Source organism: Manacus candei, unplaced genomic scaffold (genome assembly GCF_025592945.1).
Source record: "Manacus candei isolate 608988 ecotype Guabito, Panama unplaced genomic scaffold, ASM2559294v1 h1tg000028l, whole genome shotgun sequence".
NCBI lineage: Eukaryota > Metazoa > Chordata > Aves > Passeriformes > Pipridae > Manacus > Manacus candei.
The window spans coordinates 3,498,608-3,512,938 of NW_026138076.1; the positions used below are offsets into that span (position 1 = coordinate 3,498,608).

At 35.0% G+C, this 14,331-nt stretch overlaps 1 protein-coding gene across 3 annotated transcripts in view; it reads left to right on the forward strand.

Annotated features, from left to right (window-relative positions):
• Nucleotides 1–14,331, forward strand: part of PCDH7 (protocadherin 7) — a 268,645-nt gene that overhangs the window by 207,580 nt on the left and 46,734 nt on the right. The window lies entirely within an intron of this gene.

Sequence of the window (14,331 nt, forward strand, 5' to 3'; positions counted from 1 at the left end):
AGTTGAAGGGTGCAACAAGATCTACTCCTGATCTTCATTTTTAAGGCTAGATTAACCAAAGTCTTTAAGTCTCTCCTCTTTTATCACATGCTTTGGTCCTCTAATCATCTTGGCACCTCTTCTGAGACAAAACAGTAAATGAGTGTCTGTCTTGTACTAGGGAACCAGAAATCAGGCTTTTCTGTTTGTTGCTGAGTAGCAGAAATGATTACTTTTCTCAACCTGCTATTGATGCTTTTAGTGGCAAAGACAGGTACATGGCTGGCCCTCCTTGCTGCAAGGTGTACTGATGCTCTGGCTCATCTTGTCCAGCACGACCCAACACTCTTGATCCTTTACTACAGAATTAAGTGAATACATCTTAAAAATAAAATAAAAGGTAAATATTACATTTTAAGTAGGAATGGAATTTTATAGCTGAAAGCAACTGCTTGCTTAACTGTGTGAGGACAGAAAATTTTTATCCTGTTAAACACAGGATATGACCTTATCTGTAGTAATGTGTGCTTGACTAATAACCTATGATTGGGAAATATAACTGAAGTAGTAAAAATCACAGAAAAAATAGAAGTATGAACAAAGGAGTACAAAACATTTCTAAGAGCAGGAGAAATAAGAGACCTGTAAAAAACAGAGAAAAGGGTACTGCTAGTTGCAAGTATTTGAATTGCAGGGATTGTCGGGGCATCTTTATGTAATTGTGTACTATATTAATTATCTTTTACCATTAGGTGGTAGTATAATAGCAGATATACTAAAAATAATTAAAATAAATGTGTTTACTTTATAAATTTAAGTTACATAAAATATAAATTATGTTGTTAGTGTTTTTACTTTCATATGTTGATATTTTATTTACAATGCTATTAGTAATACCACCTATATTGGTGCTTCACTATTCTCTTAAAATCCTTTATAATAAAAGCATATTTTAGCAAATGATAGATGAGAGGGAAGATTATAGAGTTTTAATAATTCCAAAGTGATCTGAATAAGGATCTTATAATACCCTGGGCATAAGTGTGTGTGTACTGGCTCTACTGCGAGCAGTGTTAGCATATGCAATTCATGAAGATCAGAAGAAAGTACTGGAGTAAGAAAGCCTCAACAGGAGCTGGATGAACACATTTTCAATAAAGGATTCTCATATCACATGAAAGTCTCTATAAAACTAGTTATAAATCCCAAGCTTATATCTTACCTTCACTATCTGTTTATATCAATCTTCATGAAATACATAGCCTACTAATGTTTTCTTTATAGTGTGATTTGAATTACATAAAGTCTGAATAAAGTGTTTCAAGTTTTGCTTTGGCCCCAGGAGCTGGTAAAGAATACTAATTTTCTTTATTACTGAATGGAAATAATATAATGATATTGAATTTGTCTTACTCTAGTACTGTATTTAGCATTCACCTACAATAGAGCCACTTATTAGATTGGATTTAATCTTTTGTGCTACTTTTGACTTCAAACTGGATAGACTCTCTTCATTGTAGTACTTTTTTTGCAAACTCCTCACTCTCCCTCATGCCCATAAAATGTTGTAGATTTGGAATGAGTTATTTGTTTTTGCTTCTCTCTCTTTTATTGTCCAAGGAAAAGGTGCGTTTAAAATGTTAAATCTGTGGCTCAGTTTTGTTATAATCTTGGTTATTTATAATCTCAGGTCTGTACGCAGGTCACCTATTTTTAACTTCAGAAGCCCTTTTTCTGATTAGTTATAATGTGGTTTTTGATTCTCTTCACATGGTTTTTATATCATTCCAGGCTTCCGGTGGTGTTTTATATCTGAGTACAATTAGTGGATGTTCTGGAACATAGCAGTATGGTTTTGACTTGATTATTAGGGCTTAGGTGATGAATCACGTTTTCTGTAGCAATGTACCCATCTTGTCTGATTACTAAACAGACTATACTGTCTTGTTTGTTTTGCCCTGTTTTTCTAATGTACACACACACACACCCCCTCCTTCCCCCTTAAGCAGTTTATGCTCTTTGCTCATTTGTTTGCTTTATTTTAGTCGCTTGTGAAGTGCAGGAGCATATCGTACACATGCTCATTCTTGTGAAGGTTTTGGGAGTCCTTACTTGACTCAGATTATTGCTTTCTGATCCACAGTTTGAATCTGAGATGTGAAGCTGAACTGATTATTTTTACTCTGTAACAAAGACAAATCACTGTCTTAAGATATGCCTGTCTTGGGAAACTCAGCTGCATCATGTTCACTGTGTATCTTGGAATATATTGAAAAGAGCAAGGCTTTCTACATCCATAAGAGAAGATTCAGGGATCAGCAAGCTTCTCCAGAATATACTAACGTTATGGATTAAATGCATAATGTTTAGTTCCACAAAAAATGTTACATAAAAATAGAACTACCAGATTGGGCTCAGAACTCTAGCTGAAAATCTTTCTGTCATGTTGCCTATTTGAAGAGAGTAAACAAATTAAGAAAAAGCACAGCAGTTATTATTAGAGGTATACTACTAAATATTTTTCTGAATAAATCGAAAATGGATGCCATGGAAAAAGAAAAAATCAAATAATTTCTCAAAAACTATAAAAACCCTGTAGTTCTTGTTGAACAGCCAGAGACCCTTTGCTTGATATAGTACAGTAATAGACTGATAAAGATGAAAATGTGTGAAAAATGATGACACAGTCATAGAGGCAAGATCATGTTGTGTAGCATCTCTTTTTTTATACATGAGTTTACATAGTTATATCAGCATAATTTTTACACTTATCCATGCTAAAATGCATTATTTAACTTTACTGAGGTGCTCTGTTGGTTTTTTCTTCTTCTAATGTAGTTGCCAATTATCTACCTATACTGTTGCTAATCTAACTATTTTTGAGTATACCTTAAGTTTTTAAGTGGAATGATGCAATCTTTATTACAAGATAAAATCAGCTATTTTTGAAATTAAGGAATTATGTTATTCCAGAATATGTTCAGAAATAACTTATGCACCCACTTTTGTTTCTGTTCTATGTAAACTGATCTGTTGCCAAAATTTGACATGGCTGATCTAGTATTTCTTATCAGCTTGTCTAATCTCATCTGGTGTGTTTCCTACCTTAAAAAGCTTGAACTAGTTGCAATTCCTCAATCACTTCCAACATCAGTATCTGATACCATTTCATTAACATTCATAAAAGTTTTGCTGCTTCCTGATTTAGGCTTTTATTCTTTATGCTTTCTAAAAAGTAGAGCCATGCTTGGTAGAATCTACAAAAATATATAAAAATATTTTCTGAGTGAAGTTTGCTGAATTCCTGTGGTTTTATTCAGAATGTTCAAAAATGTTCTCCCACTCCACCCTTAATCTGAATCTATATATTCAGAAGTTGGAAGTACCTATATGAAAACATTTTGCAAGCCATTAAATGTTTTTCTTATTCAAACTCTACTGTATGAGTACTGCTTCACAGCATAGATTTCACTAATACACTCTTAAAAGATCATTTTCATGAGGCCACATGACAGAATTAAAATCTCTTTAAATCCAATTTGCTTAACCACATAACAAACTTTCATACATATTCTTATTTAATTGATCTGACCTGTTATCTCTTCTTTAATAAATTCACCTGTATAACAATCAGCTAAGGATTTTATACGTTGCTTTGCGGTGTTTGCCCTGCCCGACATAGTGAATTGTTTTCATGCAACAATAATAGACTTTCCCTGCTGGAATTCTGTTGTAAACTGTGTCCTTTGGAAGATGCTTATACTTGGATGTTTTAGAAATTAGTATTTCGCTTGCTGCAGGCTGATTTAAAGTTTAGCTTATTGGTAGAGTGTGTGTGACAAACTTCTTACTCTCAGATTTCTTCCTGCTTTGTGGCTGTTCAATTTGTCTTTAAGGGTAAAGCAATCATGATTTATATACTCTTTTTTACATCCATTACCATATTTAAGCTAGTCAAAATGTAGGGTTTTTTCTCCTCCTCAAATGAAAATGAACTTTTTATAAAGACGGAATCCTGAGGATGATATATGCAAGATGAACTGAGATAAAATTTCCAAAATTAATTCAGAGTGGAACAAACGATGCTGTGCAATTTTATAGTATGGTATTTTGGTCAGAGAGGTTGTGGAGTATCTCTCCTTGGAGATATTCAAAAGCCATGTGGACATCTTTCTGGACAACCAGCTCTAGGTGGCCCTGCTTGAGCAGGGGGATAAGACAAGATGAACTCCAGAGGTCCTTCCAGCATTAGCCAACCTCTGATTCTGTGATTTTGGCAGTTCTTTGATCATTAGTAGGTGGGAGAGTTTCTTCATATCACCCATCTGTCTTACTGAATGGTGAAAGAATCTTATTATTATCAGTTTCATACTGAGTTTGTATTGATATATTTGTGTTGTGATACTTTTTATAATTTAATGCAAAGGGGTCATGTCAACAGGGGGAAGATAGTAGATTCCTAAATCCAAAATGCTAAAAAGATATCTTAAATTTTCTTATTATCTTATATTTTTGACAACACTCATGGTAAAAATTTTGATTATGATCTGATGATGAATATTTTTGGAAACAATTAATCACTTTTACAATATAGCACAGCACATAATCATCAACCTGGCTGTAACAGCTAGGTCAGTACCCAACAGTAGTTGCTTTGGCCTTAAACTATATCATTTGTAAAGCAAAGAGATCACTCACCCAAAAGGACTTTAAAACACATCTGCCTCTGCTCCCTTTTCACTGTTTTAAATACAAGCATTTGACATATCCTTGGTCTTTAATTTCACTTCTGGACACCTATTTCTTGAAATCTTCCAGTTCATCTTAGATGCTGTGGAGGTTCTGTTTGTTAGTTTGGGGTTTTTTTTCCCCAGCATTGTGCATGGGAGTACAATATGTCATCTCTCACTTTTAGGAAGTAGTACACACCTTAGACAAGGTGATGCTGAGCACTGTTGCAGGAATGTGATGCTTGGGGATATGATTCCCAAAGGGAATCTCATCTACTTAGAAGGGAAGCACCTCTTAGAAGGAAGCAGCGTATTTTAAGAGTTGATTCTTTGATTTGCTTTTCTTTTGAGGGGAGCATGGTGGTGTCCCTGCCTTTCACAGAATCACAGAATATACCAAGTTGGAAGGAACCATATGGATCCTCAAGTCCAACCCTTAGGCCTGCACAGGACCATCCCCAAGAGTCACACCATGTGCCTGAGAGTATTGTCCAAATACTTCGTGAACTCTGTCAGGTTTGGTGCTGTGACCACTTCCCTGGGGAGCCTGCTCCCAGGCCCAACCACTCTCTGGGTGAAGAACCTTTTCCTGATATCTAACCTAAACCTCCTCTGAAACAACTTAAGGCCATTCTCTCGGGTCCTGTCTCTGGTCACCAGAAAGAAGAGATCAGTACCTGCCCCTCCTCTTCCCCTCACAAGGAAGTTGTAGGCTGCAATGAGTCTCTTCTCCAGGCTCAACAGACCAAGCAATCTCAGCTGCTCCTCATGAGGCTTCCCTTCAAGACCCTTCACCATCTTTGTTACCCTCTCTAATAGCTGAATGTCTTTCTTATATTTTGTTGACCAAAACTGCACACAATATTCAAGGTGAGGTCACACCACTACAGAGCAGAAAGGGACAGTCCCCTTCCTTGAGCAGCTGGTGATGCTTTTCCTGATGCCCCCCAAGATACGATTGGCCCTCTTGACTACCAGGGCACTGCTGACTCATATTCAACTTGCTGTTGACCAGGACCCCCAGGTCCCTTTCTGTGGCACTGCTTTCCAGCGTCTCATTCCCCAGTGTGTACGTACATCTGGGGTTACCCCATCCCAGGTGCTGAATCCAGCACTTTTTCTTGTTAAACTCCATCTGACTGGTGATTGCTCAGTATCCCTTCCAGTCCTGCATCTGAGTAATTTATGAAGCTGTTGAAGACTACGGGGCCTAAGATGGAGCCCTGCAGAACCCCACTAGTGACAGGTCACCACTTTAAGCATTTTCTGAATTTTTAATACTTACTTATGTGGGACAGGTTGCAACACTTGTCTTCATTCTCTCCTTATTCACTATAGTGGCCATTGATGTTCAAGGGTATCCATACAAAGAACTGAGAGACAGATTAGCTGTTACATAGAATCATATACTATTAATTTCTCCTGATAATGTTGATCATTAGGGAAAACTGTGTTAAAACTAAAAATTGCTTCAGTTTCAGGTAAATTTTATCTGAAGTCATCTAATATTCCAGTTGCTTCTGGGAAGAATACATCCAGCTATCTTGTTAAAGATAAGACCCTACATAATTTTCAGTTCAGTGTTTTAGAAGTGTTACAGATAGTGTATAATGTAATGTTTCTAAATTGATGTCTAAACTATCTTTTTCTATGTCTTGTTTTTAAAACTGAAATTTAAATTCTGGATAAGCAGAAATAAATGTTATCTTTTTCCACCCCACCCTTTATAATCCTATTGTTTTGCATCCTATTGTTGTTAAGAAAGATAGTAAAACTTCAGCCATTTAGTAATAAAATAGAGAGGGAATAGAAATAGAAAGAAATAAGGAATCCAGGAGTCAAGAAACAGCCCTGAAAAAAACCCACTGCTTTGTAACAAAATAAATTACACAGTGTGTTATTATTGCACATTATTAATTGTTCAAATCTGAAATGCTTTCTTGTGGATGAAGCAATTTATTACACAAAACCCATGAATTTATGTCTCACTTCATGAGCCATTTTACACCAATTTTACCTTACAAAGTTTCAACTGGCCTTTATGGAATTATTCTCAGTGTACATAAATGTAAATGAGGATCAATCAGGCCTTGTGACTGAGTCTTGGTCTTGCAGAGTGAAGCTATCTGCAAACTCAAGAATTCAAGGAGAATGGTAATTATCTACTGTAGCTGCAGTTCTTTAATGTCTCAGGTTTCAATAGGAAAAGATCAAAGAGTCATTGCACTATAGTCTGGTAAACCTGCAGGTACAGCAGTTATTGCAATCTATCAGCATGATCCCACTCAAACTGTTCTAGAAGGTTAAATAGTGATTCTGCTGTCCAGTCCTGTGAAGACTTTCATACAAAAAAAATGGTTATAGGAAAAACTATTACCTAGTTTACTTGCTGAAAAAGACTGCACATGAAGGCTTTTTGCTGTATGCTTTGTGTGACACTTAACCCAGCGGGATTCTATTTCTACCTGAAAACAAAGTAATACACTAGTATTAGTACTGCATATTATAAAGGGATAACACTGGTTCCTTATACTATTAACACTACATGTGATTTTGTATCCCTAGTCTTAAGAGGTTTTTTCTTCCCAGTTCCTTTAATATGGATGTTTGTTGTGATTAGTATTATTTTTAAAAATTTCTTCTACCTTTTCTTTTGCTGTAAGGATACACACTAGGACAATGCTAATAATTAGAACATGAGAAACAAACTTTGCCTGGACAGATTGAGAGACTCTTGACAAATCAGAACCTGCTTTTTATAAATATAATCCTCGTGTTATGAGCTCCTTTGCTAGTGAAAATCAGTTGAAACAATTTCCATCTCCATTCATGATCCATTCTTCACTGGTTTATCCTTCTTATTTTCTGGATCTGCTTTCTAAAAGTGCCACAGGGCTCAGATAAAATGAAACAATTTTTTTATTAATTTTTCTCCTCTGACTGAATTTCTGGTACCCGATTTCTAGTTTTCATTTTAAATGTCTTTGTGTCACTTTGAGCATGCAACATAAATAAACAAATATATATAGTTTTCATTTTAAATGTCTTTGTGTCACTTTGAGCATGCAACATAAATAAACAAATATATATATTCCTTCATGGGCTGAGAAATTCAGAATCTCAACAGCTGTTGCTCATCTTTTCGGTATAGATTTCAAACTATTGTGCTCTGGATCATAGGAGTCAACAAAACGAGGTTAAGTCAGTCCCTGCATACTTATGAGGTTTAGAGAGTACATTTGTGTGACTCTGAAGGGAGATAAGTGCTATTATGAGAAATAGATGCAAGAAGCTGCATTAGTTGCAGATGTTTATGAGCTAACCGAACAGAAGAAGCTTGAAAACACATTGACAGACCTCAACTGTACAAAAATTCATGAAGTCCTACTCAGTATTTTGCATGGTTTAAAATGTTTTTGTATTTATTATTAATAACAAACTTCTGGGTGCCTGATCTAGAAATCTTTTTTTTCTGACTACTTCCTCCTTTGCATCAATTGCCAATTGTTGGTTGTATATTTTTCCTTGGAGGATGTAGGCTTTTTGAAATCAATATATTTATTACAAAATTCAGTGGAAAAGCACCTTGAGGGAACAAGAAGTGTGTGTATGTGTGTGTTTATATATATGCAATACTTGTATGTATATGTAGATATTTCACAGTAAAAAAAGGCTGCTCGTGTGATGAATCTGTCAACTGGGAGCTTTCTACGAAGCAATTGGGATGTGAGGAAGGCTTGGAATATTATCATTTTCAGTTGTATTCTGTTTTAACACTAAAATGGCTGTGTTCTCGTCTCCATTTTTTTATTTATAGAAGTTCCAGCTGACTGTTTTTTGATGAGTCATCATGCTACCCAGGAAAGATATGCTCTGGAGTGGAATTAACCTTAGTGATATGACTATGTGAATATCTGGAAGAATATAGCCTTTGACACTAATGGAAAAGAATCATGTTCAAGCATGTAATTTCTGATCTCCACTGGAGGAAATGTGTTTTCTGTAGACAAGAAGAAATCAAAATAAGATGCTTGTATCAAAAGTCGAGGTTTTGGAAAACATGCCTGTAGAGTATCTAAGGTGGTGATATTTTCTGTAAAGTAAATATAAATGAGAGTAAGGTACCATGACTTTGGATAAAAAAATCTGGTTTTATTAGATAGTTGACTGTCCATTATAGAATCAAATTCATGAGATTAAAAAATAATACCAGTAAAAAACCATAAAACAACATTTTAAAGATACACCAATAAAACCAGAACAAAACCAATCCCCAAAAAAACCAGCAGCTGAAATTGGTTTCATTAATATCAAGAAGAAACAACTCCATACTTAAGGCTTTTGTTTGCAGTGTATTTTCTCTCTTTATTTCAGTGTATTTCAAAATGAAAAGTTCTGTCTGTAATCAATCAGTTAAACGTACAAAGAAAATAATTGCCTCAGATTATGAGAACTACAGTTTCTAGTTATAGAAAGAGTGCTAAATAACAGTTCGCATCCTCTATCAGTGTTCTGTGGGACAGTAAGTCACAAGCAGATTTCACTGACATCTCAGTGAGAAACATTGCATAGGCTATGAAGTTTCCCAGATTTCTGTGGGGATTCTTTACAGTAAGTGTTGACTTTTTATTGACAGTCACATCAAATGTATAATGGAAATGTAAACCCGCAGAGGGAAAAATGAGACTGTTTTTGAAACTGATGTTACATAGTCTGGATAAGAAATGAGTATTGGAATTCAGATCTAAGAAAAGAAAATTTTCTTCCTTTTCATGGTGATTTTGTATGTTTATCATTGGTATAATTTCTGCCGCTGCTGATTACCATCAAGTGGTGTTTCCCCTCCAGCTTTTCCTGACAACTTACCCTTTTCTTTCCTGGTCCCATTTGGAAAAAAACCCAACAAAAACTAAACAACAAAAGGCAAACAACAAAAAGGTGTTGGCTCATAAATTCACATGTTAACAATTTGAGACCAGTGTTGTTCAAGTTCAGAGTAGAAGGGTAATACCCTTCAAATGGAAGGGACGTGATGCGCAGGAGAGGTAGCATTTGTTAACAAGTTGAGGTAACATCTACTGGCTGATGTGTAATGACTTGTTAGATGAAAAAACTTCCTATTTCCTTTGCCTCTTTCCTTCACCACCCTCTTTCTCCCTGGAGACCCTGGGTGAACAAACATGGCACAACATGGTGTTGTTCCTACTGTGTACATGGTTTACCTCCTGCCCTGGAGTCTATTAACTCCTGATAATGACAAGCACAAGTGGAAGCTGGTGATTGACGATACTCAGCACCTGCCCCATCTGCTAGGCAGATGGTTGCACATATGAATTTATTACTGCATTGATAAAGGACCTGCTCTGTAGAGAGGGAGTTGCAGATGACAAGGTGGGGAAAAGGTGAAGGGACAACATCTGCACCATGACATACCATTGTGGTTTTTACATTTTTTGCTGCTCCCACAATCCCTCTGGTGCTCCATTCATGTGGTATATTGTGTCTATTTTTTAGCGTTACGGGGTTTTTACTTTTCTTCTCTTTTTCCTTTTTAATTTTATCTTCGTACCCAATAATGTGCTTCAGCTCCTTAATAGGCTGTTTAAAGTTGAAAAACCAGTCTCTTTTGCTTTTTTTTTTACTTTATATCCTGCCTTTTCATTTGAGGAATGGAGAAAAGTCTGATTATTGAAAGTTGCTGGCACCTTTTTACATTTTATGTTACTTTTGAGATATGTAGATATTGTTTACGGAGAAGGGAAGGAAGGAAACTTGGCAGAATGGCTCAGGTCATACCATAGAGAGTAAATGAAGCATTGTTTTTACTCCATGGGACAATCGTTGAGCTGCTAGATCTGCATCTTAGTGGAACATTGCAAAACAGACACAGTAGGGGGCAAGAAACTAAGCTTTATACAACTCTAAATGATTTACTGACATGCAAAGCTGTAGATGCTATGCCCATTAATGAGATGTTTGCTATTTAAAATTCCTTCCTTTCATGAAGTTATGCCTTTATGCATAGGCATCTATGTTTTGTCCTCTTATTTACAATTTGTCCGTTGGACTAAATTGAGAAACCCATATTTATAGTTCCCATGAAGTTTCGAAAGCGTAATTACTGTATTACAAAGCAAAATACTAAGAGTGCAGTTTTCATATAGGTTGGTTTTATGGCTAAGTTTTTTCATAAAATTTATTTATCATTTTCTCATTTCTAAAATGATCCAGACACTGGGGTTAGTCTTTTATTTTTGTGCTACCTATTTTAAAATATTTATGGATTATCATAGTTTGGCTTACCAGATAACAGAACTTTGTCAAAATACAAAAATCAGATAAAATGAGAAACAAACTTGCTGAATAGATACTAATGGTTATTCAGTAACAACTCTTTCCCTGTGACATTATTCAGCGGTAATATAGCAGTATGTTGTTTTTTCCTGGTATATAAATGTTGACTACTGGACAGAATAAAAAGCAACATTTATGCTCAAAGAAGATGAATGTGTCCAACAAAGGTAACATCTCATGTCTGAAGAGCAGAGTGTTGTGTACTGTGTTGTATGTTTCTTTAAAAGGAAAAATTATTCTTGCTGCTACTGATGTTATTACATGCTGCTGATGGCAGCTTGCAAATTTGCTAGATTGTTGGTCAATTGTGACTCTCCTTCAAGTAAGCATAACTCCACTGGTCAGCAAACCTCTGTGCATGTCAGATTGTGTGAGAAAGAGGTAACTGCCAACTCCAGGCTTGCTACTTACTTAGTTTATGAGCAGCATTGTGCATCTGTAGCATTTTGGTTTTCCTGTTCCCCTGTTCTGATCTCTGCAAATCCCTCCCCAGCCTGGCATTTCTGTGTATTAAAAAAAAGAAGGAATTTGCTGATTGTAAATTTGCTTTAAAATATATACACACACACAGACATACAGACACACACACACACATATATATTCATTTATAAAGTATGACTGGAAAAGTGCAGAGTTTGAGATGTATCATATTTAATGACTCAGATGTAAAATCTGAAATTCTATAGGATTACAATATAGTTTATGAAAGTAACAAAGATATTATGGCCCTATGAAAGACAAAGGCTGTTTTATTTATATTTATTTTACTGTTTCCTAGTAAATTAACCATGGTGGAGTCAAAGTTTTTCTTTTAATTACTGAACAAATGTACTGAAGCTCTATCAAAGGTCCAGTATGCTCCTCTGGTTCTAGATATGCTCCAGCATTTATTCACCTGGCAGGGTGAGCTATTGATCTATCACACTAAAACATCAGCCAGCAACATAATATCTGTGCTGTTTCATTAAAGTGATATTGCCCTAAGTATTTAGACATACATCTGGCAATTAATGCTTTTCAAATTGGTTGGGGAATGTTCATCACATTCAGTGATCTTATATGATGCAATACTTCCTTGTTTAAATGAGGAGTCACTGTAGGATATGCTGCTCTATTAGCACAAGGGAATTTTTAGTGTTTTGGATTGATCTTTCCAAGGACATCATGCACCTAGAAATACTTACAGAAATGTACATAATGTAACTGTGATAGCTATTGTATGGAAATAGATTCTTCCATAAGAAGTTAAGATATAAATGGACAAATTAGTTACACATATTAATACAGAAACTATTTTTGTTTTTTCTTAGTCATAGTAATATTCACATTTTAATAAAATTATTCCATGTAAAAATGGAAAGTACTGCAAAATATGCAAAAACATTTCACATTTCTGTGTCTTGAAACTGGAATTGCTCTAAGTGCTAGTTTAGTAGATGGAAAAAACCTCAAATCAATAATCCTAAACTAAGTTCCCATTATTGCAAGCTCAAAAAGAAAGAAATAGAAGCTTAAACAAAGCAAATTATGCAGCATTTACCTGAGCTTTTATTAAGTGCTATAGATGTGTTCAATTTCACCTTGTGTCTGAGAGAAAAACCCAGTTCTATCGAAGTGAGTTCAGAAGCCTTTCTTCTCTGTGTTTGCTTTTAGAGACATGGTCTGTGGGGATGGTAAATGGATTTGACAGAAGAGAGGTGTTTCAAAGCCTGTTCACAGGTAGAATTGTTTTAGAGTCTTATGAGGAGAAAACATCCCTCCATTTTCTTTATAGAAAGGCATTAAGAAACGTTAGCATTAATCTATTTGGAGCAAGTTATCCATCCAGCTGTAAGAAGACTGCAAGTTCTCGCTGAAAATACATTTCATGGCATTAAGTAGGTGCTAGAGAGTTTTACTTCTTTACAAGCAGGATGATATATCGATTATTTGAAAAGGAATTTGCATAGAGGTGAAGGAAAATCATTATTACTTGGTGTGGTAAGTGACAGGCTTTATGGAAAAAGCTATTGCACAGTATTAGTTGGCAATCATTGATTAGTTATAAAGCTGGTCACATCCATGACAATATCACTCTATAATTACTTTTGTAGACACAGAAAATAGCCCAGGCATTCCAGGAATATCCAGACAAATCTTGGTACTTTGTAGTCTGCAGCTGATGGACTACTAATCAGTTTATTATAAATTAAAGGATATTATAGACCTTATGTAGCAATAGGATTTTTTACAGCTGACAAAATACATAGTTCATTCAAGATCAAAGTTAATCCGTGTTTCAGTCTATATTGTCTGCATTAACTTTATATTTAAAGTTCTTTGAGGTTTTTGGACATTTTCAGTGTTCACTGAGGGTTGCAGCATGATGTTTTAGTTTTCACATTTGTGGAGTTATGCTTATATGTATTAAGTGTTATTTTTTTACCACTTTTTTATTACTAAAGAATACCATCGTAGGTTCAATCACAGTTTGATTGTCATGATTTCTAAAACAGAGGCTTTGAGACTGATTTCTTTTGATCATGGCTGACTGGACAAGGTATTTCAGATGCTGCCATATCTTTAAAATTCCTGACTTAGAATAGTAGACTCTCATCAATGTCAAACATGATGAGAGATCTTGATAGGAATAATAGACTGAACTGTATTCCAGACCGTGAATCTGCTTCTGGGAATAAGTATAACAGAATTTCTCTTTTAATAAATAAAGGAGAAACATGCCTTTTCTATGAATTTATATTTAGAGTTCTGAAACTCAAACATCAAGAGGAGTAAACCTTTATTGCTAAACAAATTTTAAATTTGCTGCTACTTAAAAATATTTCTATAGTCTCTCTCTCATGAAAATGTACAGGATTGGACATAGTAAATGGTGTGCAAGAATTATTTTGAGAAACATAGTAAACAACCTGTAGCTGATGAAAAGCACACTTTTTTGAGTTCTAGTTATAACTAGAATTGCAATTCAATTAATTTAATTTTATCTTGCAGAAGAATAATTTTTTTTTTTGTGGCCGATCATGAAACTTGCAATTTCTTCTTGAAATTAAAAAAAAAAGTTCTGAGTAAATAAGTGGTAAAGCACACTTATGAACTTGTTTAAAAGATAAGTCTATTACTGAAAACTTTAATCAGATATGAAAATTTCACAGAAATCTACTGAGACTATTCTGTGCTCTAATGTGGAATTTTAGAAAATCTTAGCAAAGTGCAGATACTTTAAACTTTGTTCCACATACACTTTTAATGATAAAATATACAACTGTAA